Source organism: Hippopotamus amphibius, chromosome 5 (genome assembly GCF_030028045.1).
Source record: "Hippopotamus amphibius kiboko isolate mHipAmp2 chromosome 5, mHipAmp2.hap2, whole genome shotgun sequence".
Lineage (NCBI taxonomy): Eukaryota > Metazoa > Chordata > Mammalia > Artiodactyla > Hippopotamidae > Hippopotamus > Hippopotamus amphibius.
Genome location: NC_080190.1, coordinates 154,216,827 through 154,230,084, shown reverse-complemented (window position 1 = coordinate 154,230,084; position 13,258 = coordinate 154,216,827). Strand labels below are relative to the sequence as shown.

Here is a 13,258-nt window from a genome sequence, read left to right as displayed (position 1 = left end):
GAAAATTGTTCTCATTTCTCATTGTCCTTATTTTCAGCTATGGTGTCAGATTTGTGTCTGTCTTTTCTCTCTTTCCTTCTTTCATGTTTGATTTTGTGGAGGGTTCCATTTAATCTGTCTTTCACTGTTTCATTCTAAAATGGATGGATGGATGAATGGGTGGATGGATGGACAGACAGAAAAAAAAAAACATGCAAACATTCTACTTATTTCCTTTTTAGTGATCCATCGTAGGCACACTTAGAGTATCTGATATGTGCGTGTGTCTTTGTGTTTTATCACTATTCCCTCCCTCCCCCCCACCCGCCACACACACACACACACACACACACACACACACACACACACACACACACACACACACACACAGACAGTACCTTAAATGTAGTTAACATTCAACACATGCCTATTATCAATAATAAAGCAAAAACTATTATCTTGTCAAATTGAGGTCTGGAGTCAGAATGAAGGAGAGGCGTGTTCTAGTTTACCAGGATAACCATATCCTTCACTTTGTGTAGTAAGAGAAGCAAGACAAGGCTATTAAAATCTCTGGAAATAAATGGTGTCTCTAAAGGGATCCCATTATCAGATGCACACATAGTCCTGAATTGCAGTATTTGAAAATATTAGAAATGAGAGAGATTTGAAATAAAGCAGCCTTAGGAAGGGACAGACATGGGACCAGAGTAATGTTGGATTCTTTCAATACCACATACCCAAGACTTACAAAACGATGTGCAGGTATTCCATAATTTATGAAACCCTTATGGACATTGAGGATGCTTTCAAGTTTTCACTATTACAAATACTGTAGCAACACACATGCACAACTACATGCGTTCTTTTATACATATATATCTCTGCTTGTTCAAGACAGAGACCTTGAAGTGGAACTGCGCCTCGTAAATGTTTAGAAACACACTAATGTGCACTTCGAAAAAACAAAATTAGTCTGAGAGCATACTTCCTCAATCAATATTATCAATTTTCTCAATACTTGCATATTTCTTGGGTAAGAACTCAATCATGGTTTTCCCTTAGCATGTCTCTGTTTACTAGTAAGCACTGTGCAGCAATTGAAAATAATGAGGTGAGTATGTATGTTTTAGGGTGGAAAATATTTCAGAAATCTGTTGTTAAGTAATAAGTTGAAAACCAATGCACATGGTCCTGTCCCGTTTATAGGGGTGGGCAAGGCTCACAGAAAACCATATGTTCCTATTTTGCATATATACAGGCATAAAATACATAGGGAAGAAAATGCATGCATGGCTGTACCTCAAAGTGGTGATAGTTGCTAACTCTGCTGAGAAGAATGGAATTGGGAAAATAGTGTGAAAAGAGTGTGTGGCTCTTTATACATCTGTACTGTTTGAATTGTTACAGTGAAAATGCATTCAAGAATTACCATGTATACTTTTCAGAAAACACCCATGATATAATGTCTTCTGTCTCAGGTATCTGAGCCTTTGTTAAATGACTGCTGGAATAATAAATTATATGAAAGTCAACATTTATATAATCAACACCTCTTACATGGCAGACCTTGTGTTTGAGCCATGGAGGGTAGAAATGGTGGACAGAACTGTTAGTACCCTTGAAATGCTCACAGTGTGTGTGGGTGCAGACCTGTAGACAGATTATTAAACCCCGCTGGGAACCAGACTCTGGTGGGAGAATGTTACCAATAACGATGGGAACAAAGCAGGGGAAGGAACTGGGGAAATCCTCCAAATGAAGTTGCATTTGACCTGGGGCTTGGAAAGGTGTGCAGGAATTTTTCACGGAAAGAAAGTGAAAGTGACATCCTAGCAAGATAAAACATCCTGCTCAAGGGCACAGAAGCAGAGAAGGGGCAGGAGAAATAGTTTATGTGGCTGGAGAAATAGTTCTGGGGCAATGATGGGTAATGAACCTGGGACGTTATGTTGGGTACCAGTCAGGTCAGGTTTGCCAGCTGGGACTGTAGAAATGGGTCTCATTCGCGCTTGCTTCACCATCACAGCCCAGCCCAGCCTGAGAGAACGCATACGTGTGTGTACACAGGTGCCCCACCATATGTGGGAACCACACCGCCTTGCTGTTCATGGCTTCATCCCTCCTGGTCTACCCCAGCTCTGCTCCCATCCTCCTGTACTCATCTTCATCAACAGTATCCCTTTTTCAGGATCTTCCAACTTTCTCAGCCTTCTGGTTTCTCCTTTTCATCACATCGATATGCTCGTGTGCCTCTGTCCTAAAACTACCCGCCGTTGAGTCTTCCTCTTCTCTGGCTCCACATCACCTTCACTCCTGCGGGCTGCCGCCTGGGTGTGCTTCCGCGGGTGTCCACGTCATCCGCAACGCTTCTCTCTCCTTGCACATCTGCCATACACTGCTCTTACCCAATTATGTTTCTCTCTCCTTTGAAACCCTTGGCTTCAAACCCGCATGTTTCATCTTTGTGTCCCCAGCAGATAGCACAGTGCCTGGCATTTAGTAAGCCCTTAATAAATGTTGAATAAATAAATCTTCCCTCCATGTAAGGATAGGTTATTGATTGTTAGTTTCTGTTTTGTTATACCTGGCCCATCAAACAATGCAACGTCCTGTGTGCCTATGGGATGGTGTAATTACGTGGTTATGAGACAAGGCAAATCGTAACATATGGGGGTGCAGCATTGATGAGGGTCAGTATCATATGGGACTTCAGAGCAGATGGGAGGCCCTGTTACTACTGGAAAACACATTTCTGTTGAAAAGTAGAACATTTTCAATAAAATCACTGTTGTAACACCATTGTTAATTTTCGTAATCTCTTGCTGAGGTTTATTTGTTACTTTCAAAATATCAGTTTTTATTTCAGGGACTAGCTGTGATAGGAAATAAACCTGACCCCGCCCCCCCATCTGAAATACACCGCTCTGACAGTGCTCCTCCTCGCCGTCCTGATCCCACGCTCTCTCCTCACCCAGCTTTATTGTCCTCACGTAGGCATCACTGTTCTCTGTGGACTTGTGTGTCTTTTATGCTAGAATGTAAGCCGTTCGCAGGCAGGGGTCTTTTCGTTCTTTCTCACTATCACATTCCAAGGCGCTTCACATGTAGTGGATACTTGATTAAATATTTCTTGAGTGAATGAATCTTCTAAGTATTCTTTAGAAAAGATATCCTGCCATTTGCCTTCTGCTTGATATTAAAAATTCATCATGTTGAAGTTTTCTTTGAAACCTCTGGGAGTTAGCAGGGGCCACTCAGCAGCAGTATTTTAAAACCTTGGTATGCACCTGACAGAAAATAGTCATCCAGAGTTATTAATAATTGTTGGCTTGTTTTAAGTGGCTTTTAAATAATTTGAATTACAATATGCAGAGGCATTTTCCCTGCTTTCAGTGCTGCCCTTCTGCTCAGTCCTCCATCATCTGAATGTACAGTTGACTTATTTAAAGTAGAAAGTAAAGAAAAATGTAGAAGTGCTACTGAATATGTTAACTGTGGAAGTCAGAACACTTTGCAAATAGGAACTACAAAGCCAGTGTTATCACATGACAATTATAAATTATTATTTGACACCTTTCCTGTGTAGCTGACTTTTTTAAAAGCAATATATTAATATTTTAAAATACTAGAGCCATGAACTGAATACACACACACACACAGCTGAAAACTTAACTACTATTTGCTTTGAACAATGGGACAAACAGAGCATGAAATTGTGTTGAGCACATTAAATCTACAGATTTTAAACTTTTTATATGGTCACTGTTCAATGAGTAATAATAACTTGAAACCTAGTTTGACTCTAAAAAGAATTATGGAGTAAAATACATTTGATGAGTAGAAATAATATGATTGAAAAGGTAGCTGAGAGAGAGGCTGGAATCACCCTGCTTGCAGCATGAAAGATTTTTGCTGCTTCGTAATCAATAATCCCAAATGACTCCGAAGGGCTCCACTGATGTATAAAAGGGACAGAAAAATAATGTAATGGAGGAGTAGAGAATCAGTGGAAAATTAGTTTGGAATCCTTTTCTGGGCTTTTCTTTAAAGGATCAAAAAATGTCCCGCACTCAATTCTCTCTAGTCTGTATATCAAATGTGTAACCCAGATATTTTTATTATTAAGGTAACGTGCTTTCAAATCAAAGAGGTCAAGAAATGCAGAAGATAACCTTTGAACCTCCAGCCTCTTTTTTGCACCTGCTCAGAATGCCAAATGGCTAAAAGATCAGAATTAGGCCCCAGAGAAGAAATGGAAAATAATGAGTATGCAAAGGAAGAGAGTGACGGTTTTTTTAATTTAACAAACTGTGTAAATTCAAGGAAAAAAAATGGAAATGGAGTAAAAAATGAAAAGTGGAGCTTATTAAAAGGGAATAAACAGGAGATGGAAAAAGTGAAAACATGGAAGAGGATTTTCGATGATTTGTGGGGAAATGTGATTTTAGTGAAGTAAGGAAACTGCATTTTTGGTGTATCTTGTAACGTTGTTACTCATTCCTACAGACTCTGAATGCTGTTTGGTGAGTGGGAGAGCTTTCCTTGTTTTGGATTTAAGTGCTTCCATAAGATCCCAGATTTCATTTTCACAAATAACATTCATGTGCCAAGTAAGCCTCGCTCAGTGAGATTCCAGATTTCCATTTATGGCCCTGAATGATCCTCACTAGAGAAGGTCTGACGGCCACATGGACCAGAAAGAAAAGACAGATTAACAGAAAGACTGAGCAAATGAAAATGCTTCTCTTGGCCAAGGTGTGTGTGTACTGACTGGGGTCTTGGATTCATGTTTAATTGGCTATTTGTGGCCAATCACAGAGAAGGCTTAGATTCCTCTTGTGAATAATAACTGCCAGCTTCATGCCTGGATCTAAGAAATCAACAGAATATGATGCCATGTTTCTTACCTTTTCAAGCTGTTTTCTGGAAGAGTTATGGAATGGCAACCATCAAATCCTTTGTATTTTTGCCTCCCTGTAAATATGGGTAAATTATGCCACTGAGAAATAACAAATCTGGTTTATTATGCAGCTGTCAATGAATGTTTCTAAAAACATGTTTAATCCTGATTGGCACCTGACCTACACTTCATTAACCATAAGTAGTAGCCGTAGTGGGAGTAGTAGCTATAGCAACAGTAGAAGCAATGAGAAAATGACAATAATGGCAGAGGCTGTCACTTATTAATTATAATTGTCAGAAGTAACAGAATAAATGTCATGTTTTGAGTTTATTTTCTAATCAAATTATCATAGCAAACCTATGAGATAAACATATTATCCTCCTTTCCTTTATGGTGAAGCAGAGGCATAAAGAAATTGTCACATACTTACAATTAAATAACCAGTGTATGGAAAAACCAAGATGCAAATCTAGGTCCCTGGAATTCCATTTGAACAGAGTCAGGCTGAGGGCCTGTTCATGGTGTCATCCACTATCCCTTATTTAGATCTCTTGGTCTTTCAGTCTCATTCTTGTATAAAGTGTACTATGAAAGGCCTCTTCTGTGTCAGTCACTGCTCAGTACCCCCACACCTTACACGATGCAAGGTGCCAATCAAGTATCAAGTAAATACATTTGAATGAATGAATGAATGAATCAGGACAGAACTTCATGATTTTCAAATTCAGATGCATAAGACTGTTCTTTTTTTTAATTAATTAATTTATTTTATTTTTATTTATTGGCTGTGTTGGGTCTTCGTTACTGCACGTGGGCTTTCTCTTGTTGCAGAGAGCAGGGGCTACTCTTCATTGTGGTGCTCAGGCTTCTCATTATGGTGGCTTCTCTTGTTGACGAGCACGGACTCTAGGCACATGGGCTTCAGTAGTTGCAGCACATTGGCTCATTAGTTGTGGCTCATGGGCTCCAGAGCGCAGGCTCAGTAGTTGTGGTGCACGGGCTTCATTGCTCCGTGGCGTGTGGGATCTTCCCAGAGCAGAGCTCAAACCCATGTCCCCTGCATTGGCAGGCGGATTCTCAACCACTGCACCACCAGGGAAGCCCGCATAAGACTGTTCTTGGCTTTGCAGGTTGCTTCATTGCTCCCGTTTGCCTTATACCAAAGCCTTTCTCTACCATCAAATTGGGTCAGGAAAAAACACAAGGAAGACTCTGGTTTCTGATCCAGCATGTAAGAAAGCTTAGAAGTCACCACTCCATCCTAATAACAAGAGAAAAGTTGAACAGATTGAAAAATCAATAACTCTTCTTAGATCCACAAGAGAAGGGAGGTCACAGAGAAAACTACTGCCCCCTTAATCAGAGAGACCAACAGGTGAATACAGAGAATCACATCCAACCAGAGCATAAACCCCCATGTGAATCAGTGCTGGGAGAGAGAAACCCGAATTATAGTTGATGAATTGCTGAAGACTCAGTGTAAACAAGTCTGAGAGATGACTTGGGGTCCCAGTCATTGGGGAATACCATACTTTTTGTGAATTTTACCTCTTGGAAGTCTACCAGGCTCTCATGGTGAATATCAGACACAGATTCCCTTGTGCATTGGCAGAGGGAAGGGGAAACGAACCACTTTGATATACAAGAGCACATTCTGTTCTTCTTAACAAGTTCTGCCCTCAGGAAAAACTATTTAAGAGGAGCCTAAGCTGCTGGGGTATTTTCAGAGCCTAACTGACCTGGAGGAAGGGAGATAACCAACTCTAGCCCCCATTAGCCTTCTATATGGGGAGAAAGGCAATACCCAGTTCCGGCCCACTCTAACCATCCTGCTCTGCCTAAGGTGGGGGAAACAGAGAAGCATGTGTAAAGTTCACAGTACAGAGGCACAGGCTCACTGAAAGACTGAGCCCTAGTCATAGGACTGTAGCAGGCTTCCCCTCCACCCACACCTTACCACCCACATTACTAAAGGCCATTTATATATATATAGTGGTTACTTTTACCCAGTATATCTTGTCTGGCTATCAAGGAAAAATAACAAGACATACTAAAAGGCAAAAAACACAGTTTGAAGAGATTGAAAAAGCATCAGAAAAAGACTGAGATGTGACAGGGATATTGGAATTATCAAACCAGAAATTTAAAACAATTTTGATTGATAAGCTAAGAACTTTAATGCATAAAGTAGACAGAATGCAGTATCAGATGGACTGTACAAGTGGATAGATGACACTTCTAAAAAGGAACCAAAAAGAAACAATAGAGGTCAAAAATACTGTAACAGAAATGAAGAATGCCTTTGATGGGCTTAGTAGTAGACTAGACACAGCTGAGGAAGGAATCTCTGTACTTAATATCTCAGTAGAAACCTCCAAAATTGAGAAGCAAACAGAAAAAAAGAACTCAGAATAGAATATCTAAAACCTATGGGACAACTACCAAAAGTTTAACATATGTGTAATACCAGAGGAAGAGAGAAAGGAAAAAAATACTTGAAAAAAATAATAACTGAGATTTTCCCCAAGTTAATGTCAAACACCAAACCACAGATCCAGGAAGTTCAGAGAACACTAAGCAGGGTAAACACCAAAAAAAAAAACTAAACCTGTGTATATTATGTTCAAAACTGCAGAAAATCAAATATTAAGGAAAAAATTCTGAATGAAGCCCAGAGAGGGGAAAAACACCTTACCTGTGGAGGAACAAAGATAAGAATTACATTTGACTTCTCAGAAACTACACAGGCAAGAAGAGAGTGGAGTGAAATATTTAAAGCGTTGAGAGAAAAAATAAATCCAGCCTGGAATTTTGTACCCTGCAGAATTATCTTTCAAAAGTGAAGGAGAAATAAACATAGGCAAATAAGAATTTAAGAAGTTTTGTTGCTTGTAGACTTGCGTTGCAAAAAATGTTAAAAGAACTTTAGAGAGAGAAAAAATTATATAGGTCAGAAACTCAGATCTATATATGAAAGGAAGGACCAGAGAAGAATAAGTTAAGGTAAAAGAAACACTTTTACTTTTTTTATTCTTAATAGATCTAACAGATTAAAATGTTCAAAATAACAACAATATAGTCAGTTATATACACATATGTACATATATGCTTATGTGTAAGTGAAATAAATAGCAATGATGATACAAGGGAGGGGAGAGAGGAATTTAGGTTACTTTGTTACTGTAAGGTACTTGCACTACCCATGAAGTGGTATAACATTATTTGAATGTATTGGGTTGGCCAAAAAATCCGTTCAGGTTTTTCGGTAACATCTTATGGAAAAAAACCAAATGAACTTTTTGGCCAACCCAATGGATTTGGATTCATTTTAAATGTATATTGAAAACTCTAAGGGAATCACTAAAAAATGTTTTGAAATGGGTATAACTGACACACTAATAAAGGAGAGAAAATGAAATCATATAAAATGTTCAATTAAAACCAAAGAAGGTATCATGAGAGTGGAAGACAAATAGGAACAAAGAATAAGTTCAACAAGTAGAAAAGAGAAGCAAATATGGTGCTTATTAATTCAGCTATAGCAGTAATCACTTTGAATGCTAATGGTCTAAATGTCCTAATTAAAAGACAAATTATCAGAGTAGATGAAAAAAATAAGACCCACTATATGCTGTCTATAAGGAACTCACTTTAAAAAATGTAAAGATACATTTAGATAAAAAGTAAATGAAACAAACACCATGCTAATCAAAAGAAAGCAGGAATAGCTATATTAGTTACAGATAGACTGGATATTTATCAGGGATAAGCAAAGAAATTTATCAGGTATAGAAAGGGGCATTATATAATGATAAAGGGGTCAGTTTTCCAAGAAAACCTAAAACTCTTAATGTGTATGCACCTAACAAGAACATCAAAATGTGTGAGAAAAAACTGATAGAACTACAAGGAGAAATAGATGAATCCACTATTATATTGGGAGACTTCAGCATCCCTTTGTCAGAAATGGACAGAACAAGCAGGCAGAAAATCAGTAAAGGGATAGTTGAACTCAACACCATCAATCAACTGTATATAATGGACATCTGTAGACTGCTTTATCCAACAACAGCAGAATGCATTTGTCTCAAGCTTACTTGGAACATTCACCATGATAGACCACATTGTGGGCCATAAAACACATGTTAACAAATTTCAAAGAATAGAGATAATTTAATATCCACCCTCAGACCAAAATGTAATTAAGCTAGAAATCAGTAACAGAAAAATATCTGGAAAATCACCCAAATACTTAGAGATTAAATGATACACTTCTAAACACATTTCTCAAGGATGAAATTTCAAGGGAAACTAAATTTTTTAACTACATTAAAATGAAAACACAACTGATCAAAATTTGTAGGATGAAATGAAAACAGTTCTTAAAGGGGATCCATAGCATTGAATGCATATATCAGAAAAGAAAGATCTAAAAATCATCTAAGTTTCCACCTTGGGGAAACTAGAAAAAGAGGCACAAATAAAATCCAAAGGAAGCAGAAGAAAAGAATTTATTAAAATCACAGCAGAAATCAATGAAATTGGAAACAGTAAATCAGTGGAAAATATTAATGAAACCAAAAACTGATTCTTTTTTTAAAAAACTCAATAAAATTGATAACTAGGAAAAAAAGAGAGATCACACAAATTGCTAATATCAGAAATTAAAGAGGAAACATCACTACATTAATAAAGGAATATTATAAACAACTCTATGTCCATGTAAATTTGATAACATAGATGAAAGACTAACTCCTTGAAAAACATAATCTGCCAAAACAGAAGAAGAAATAGATAATCTGATTAGGCCTATATCTATTTAAAATTTGAATCAATAATTAATAACTTCCCTAAACAGCACCAGGCTCAGATGGGTTTAACTGTGAATTCTAGCAAGCATTTAAGGATGAAATTATACCTGTTCTCTATGATCTCTTTCAGTGGATAGAAACAGAAAGAATACTTCCTAACTCATTCTATGAGCAAGCATTTTCCTAATATCAAAACCAGACAAAGACATTACATTACAAGGAAAATAAAAACCCTAAAAACTACAGACCAATAACTCTCACACAAATGCAAAAATCCTCAACAAATATTAGTAAGTCTAATCCAACAGTGTATGAAAAGAATTATATACCATGACCAAGTGGGATTTATCTCAGCAATGCAATGCTGATTCAACATTCAAAAATCAATTAATGTAATGTATCACATCAATAGACTAAAGAAGAAAAATCACACAATATCAAAATTTAGCACCCATTGATGAGAAAAACTCTCTCAGTAACCAATCAATAGACAGGAACTTCCTCAACCTGATAAAGAATATTTACAAGAACCCTCCAGCTAATATACATAATAGTGAGAAATTCTAAGCTTTTCCACTAAGATCTGGAAGAAGGCAAGGAAATACCTCTCACTGCTGTTTCCCAACATCCTACTAAAAGTCCTGGCAATGAGATAAGACAAGAAAAGAAAAAAAGAATACACATTGGGAAGGAAGAAATAAAACTGTCTTTGCTTAAAAATATCATTTCTGTCTATGTAGAAAATCTTTAAAAACTAACCAAATGTGAAAAAAACAAAAACCCTGGAACTCATAAAGAACTATAACAAGGTTGCAAGATACAAGGTTGAGATACAAAAGTCACTGAGTTTCCTATATCCCAGCAGTGAACAAGTGGAATTTGAAATTAAAAACACTATACTGTTTAGTACCCCCCCACACACACACAATGAAAAACTTAGATGTAAATCTAACAATGTGCATGTGATCTATATGAGGAAAACTACAAAACTCTGATGAATGTAATCAAAGAGGAACTAAATAAATGGAGAGAGATTCCATGTTCATGGAGAAACACTCAATATTGGTAAAATACCAGTTCTTTCCAACTTGCTATATAGATTCAGTGCATTCCGAGTTAAAATCCCAGCATGTTATTTAATGGATACTGACAAACAAAATTTAAAGTTTGTATAGAGAGACAAAAAGACCCAAAATAGCTAATGCAATATTAAAGAAAAAGAACAAAGTTGGAGAATTGACCCTACACAATTTCAAGACTTACTATAAAACAGTAATTAAGACAGAGTGGTTTTGGTGAAAGAGTAGAAATATAGATTAATGTGACAGAAAAGTGAGCCCAGAAATAGACCCATATAAATATAGTCAACTGATTATTGACAAAGGAGCAAAGGCAATCAATGGAGAAGAGCTAAATAGTGCTGAAACAACTGGATATTCACATGGAAAAAAATGAACTTGTAGACTCAGACTTAACACCACTCATAAAAATTAACTCAAAATGAATCATAGACCTATATGTAAAATGCAAAACTGTAACACTCCTAGAAGCTAGGAGAAAATCTAGATGGTCTTGGGTTTGCCAGTGACTTTTGAGATACTACACCAATGGCATGGTCCATATAAAAAAATAATTGATAAGATGGATTTCATTAGACATTTCTGCTCTGTGAAAGATACTATCAGTAGAATGAAAAGACAAGCCATCATGTGGGAGAAAATATTTGCAGAAGACGTATCTAATAAAGGACTGTTATTCAAAATATAAAAGACTCTTAAGACTCAACAATAAGAAAACACAACCCAATTTAAAAATGGGCCAAGGACTTTTATAAACAGCTCACTAAAGATGTCCATATGGCAAATAAACATATGAAAAGATCCTCCATATCATATGTTATCAGGGAAATGAAAATTAAATTCCATTACATACATATTAGAATGGCCAAAATCCTGAGAACTAACAATATCAAACTCTGACAAGAATATGAAGCAGCAGGATCTCTCATTTGTTTTTGGTGGAAATGCAAAATAGAACAGCCACTTAGGAAGACGATTTGGTGCTTTCTTACGAAGCTAAAGATATTTTTATCATGTTATCCAGCAACTGTTACCCTTGGTATTTTTCCAGAGGAGTTGAAAACTTACATGTATGCAAAAACCTGCACCGAGGGGCTTCCAAGGTGGCGCAATGGTTGAGAATCCGCCTGCCAGTGCAGGGGACGCGGGTTCTATCCCTGCTCCAGGAAGATCCCACATGCCACAGAGCAACTAAGCCTGTGCGCCACAACTATTGAGCCTATGCTTTAGAGCCCGTGAGCCACAACTATCGAGCCCATGTGCTGCAACTACTGAAGCCCACATGCCTAGAGCCCATGCTTCACAAGAGAAGCCACCAAAATGAGGAATCCACACACCACAATGAAGAGTAGCCCTCACTCACCACAAGTGAAAAAAAGAAAGCCCGCGCACAGCAACAAAGACCCAACACAGCCAATAAAATAAATAAATAAATAAATAAATAAATAAATAAATAAATAAATAAATAAATTTACTTTAAAAAAAAACCTGCACCGCGATGTTTGTAGCAGCTTTATTCATAATTTCCAAAACTTGGAAGGAACCAAGATGTCCTTCAGTAGGTAAATGGATTTAAAAACCAAACAAACAAACAAAAAAACCGTGGTACATGCAAGCAATGGAATATTATTCACCTCTAAAAAGAAATGAATTATCAAGCAGTGAAAAGACATGGAGGACACTTAAATGTCTAGTACTAAGTGAAAGAAGCTAATCTGAAAAGGCTACATACTATATGATTTCAAGTAGATGGCATTGTGGAAAAGGCAAAATTATGGAGATAGTGTAAAAGATCAGTGGTTGCCAGGGGTTTAGGGAAGAGGCAGGGATGAACAAGCTGAGCACAGAGGATTTTTAAGGCAATGAAGCTACCCTTTATGGTACTATACTGGTGAATACCTGTCATTATCCATCTGTCCAGACACACAGAACATGCAACACCTGGAGTGAATCCTAATGTAAACTGTGGACACTTTGGATAATAATGATGTATCGATGTAGGTTCATCAGATGTAACCTCTCTAGTGGGGAGTATTGACAATGGGGAGACTATGTATGTATGTGGGCAGAAATATATGAGAAATCTCTGTACCTTCTGCTCATCTTTGCTGTGGTCTTCAAGCTGCACTAAAAGTCTGTTTTTTTAAAGCTATTCAAAGACATAAGGAGATAAAGCATAATTCTGTATTCTCACTTCTAGAATTTATACATCATCATAATCAAGAATCAGTTCCAGACTCTGGAGATAGCTCTGTATTTACTGTTTGGTTTATTCATCTAAAGAATATTTATTTTTTGCCTAGGTGCCAGGTGCAGGGAATATAACAGTAAACAAGTAAGTGGGAAACTGTTAGATAACCGGAAGGGCTATAATGCATTAAAAATGTCTTGGGGATTAGTTACGATCTGATGGTTGAGGAAGTCAGCCCTGAGGAAATGACATTTAAACTCAGATCTGAGTGACAAGCCAACGCTAGTCATGA

At 37.3% G+C, this 13,258-nt stretch overlaps 1 protein-coding gene across 1 annotated transcript in view; it reads left to right on the top strand.

Moving 5' to 3' along the window:
- Positions 1-13,258, top strand: part of SAMD12 (sterile alpha motif domain containing 12) — a 388,682-nt gene that overhangs the window by 148,768 nt on the left and 226,656 nt on the right.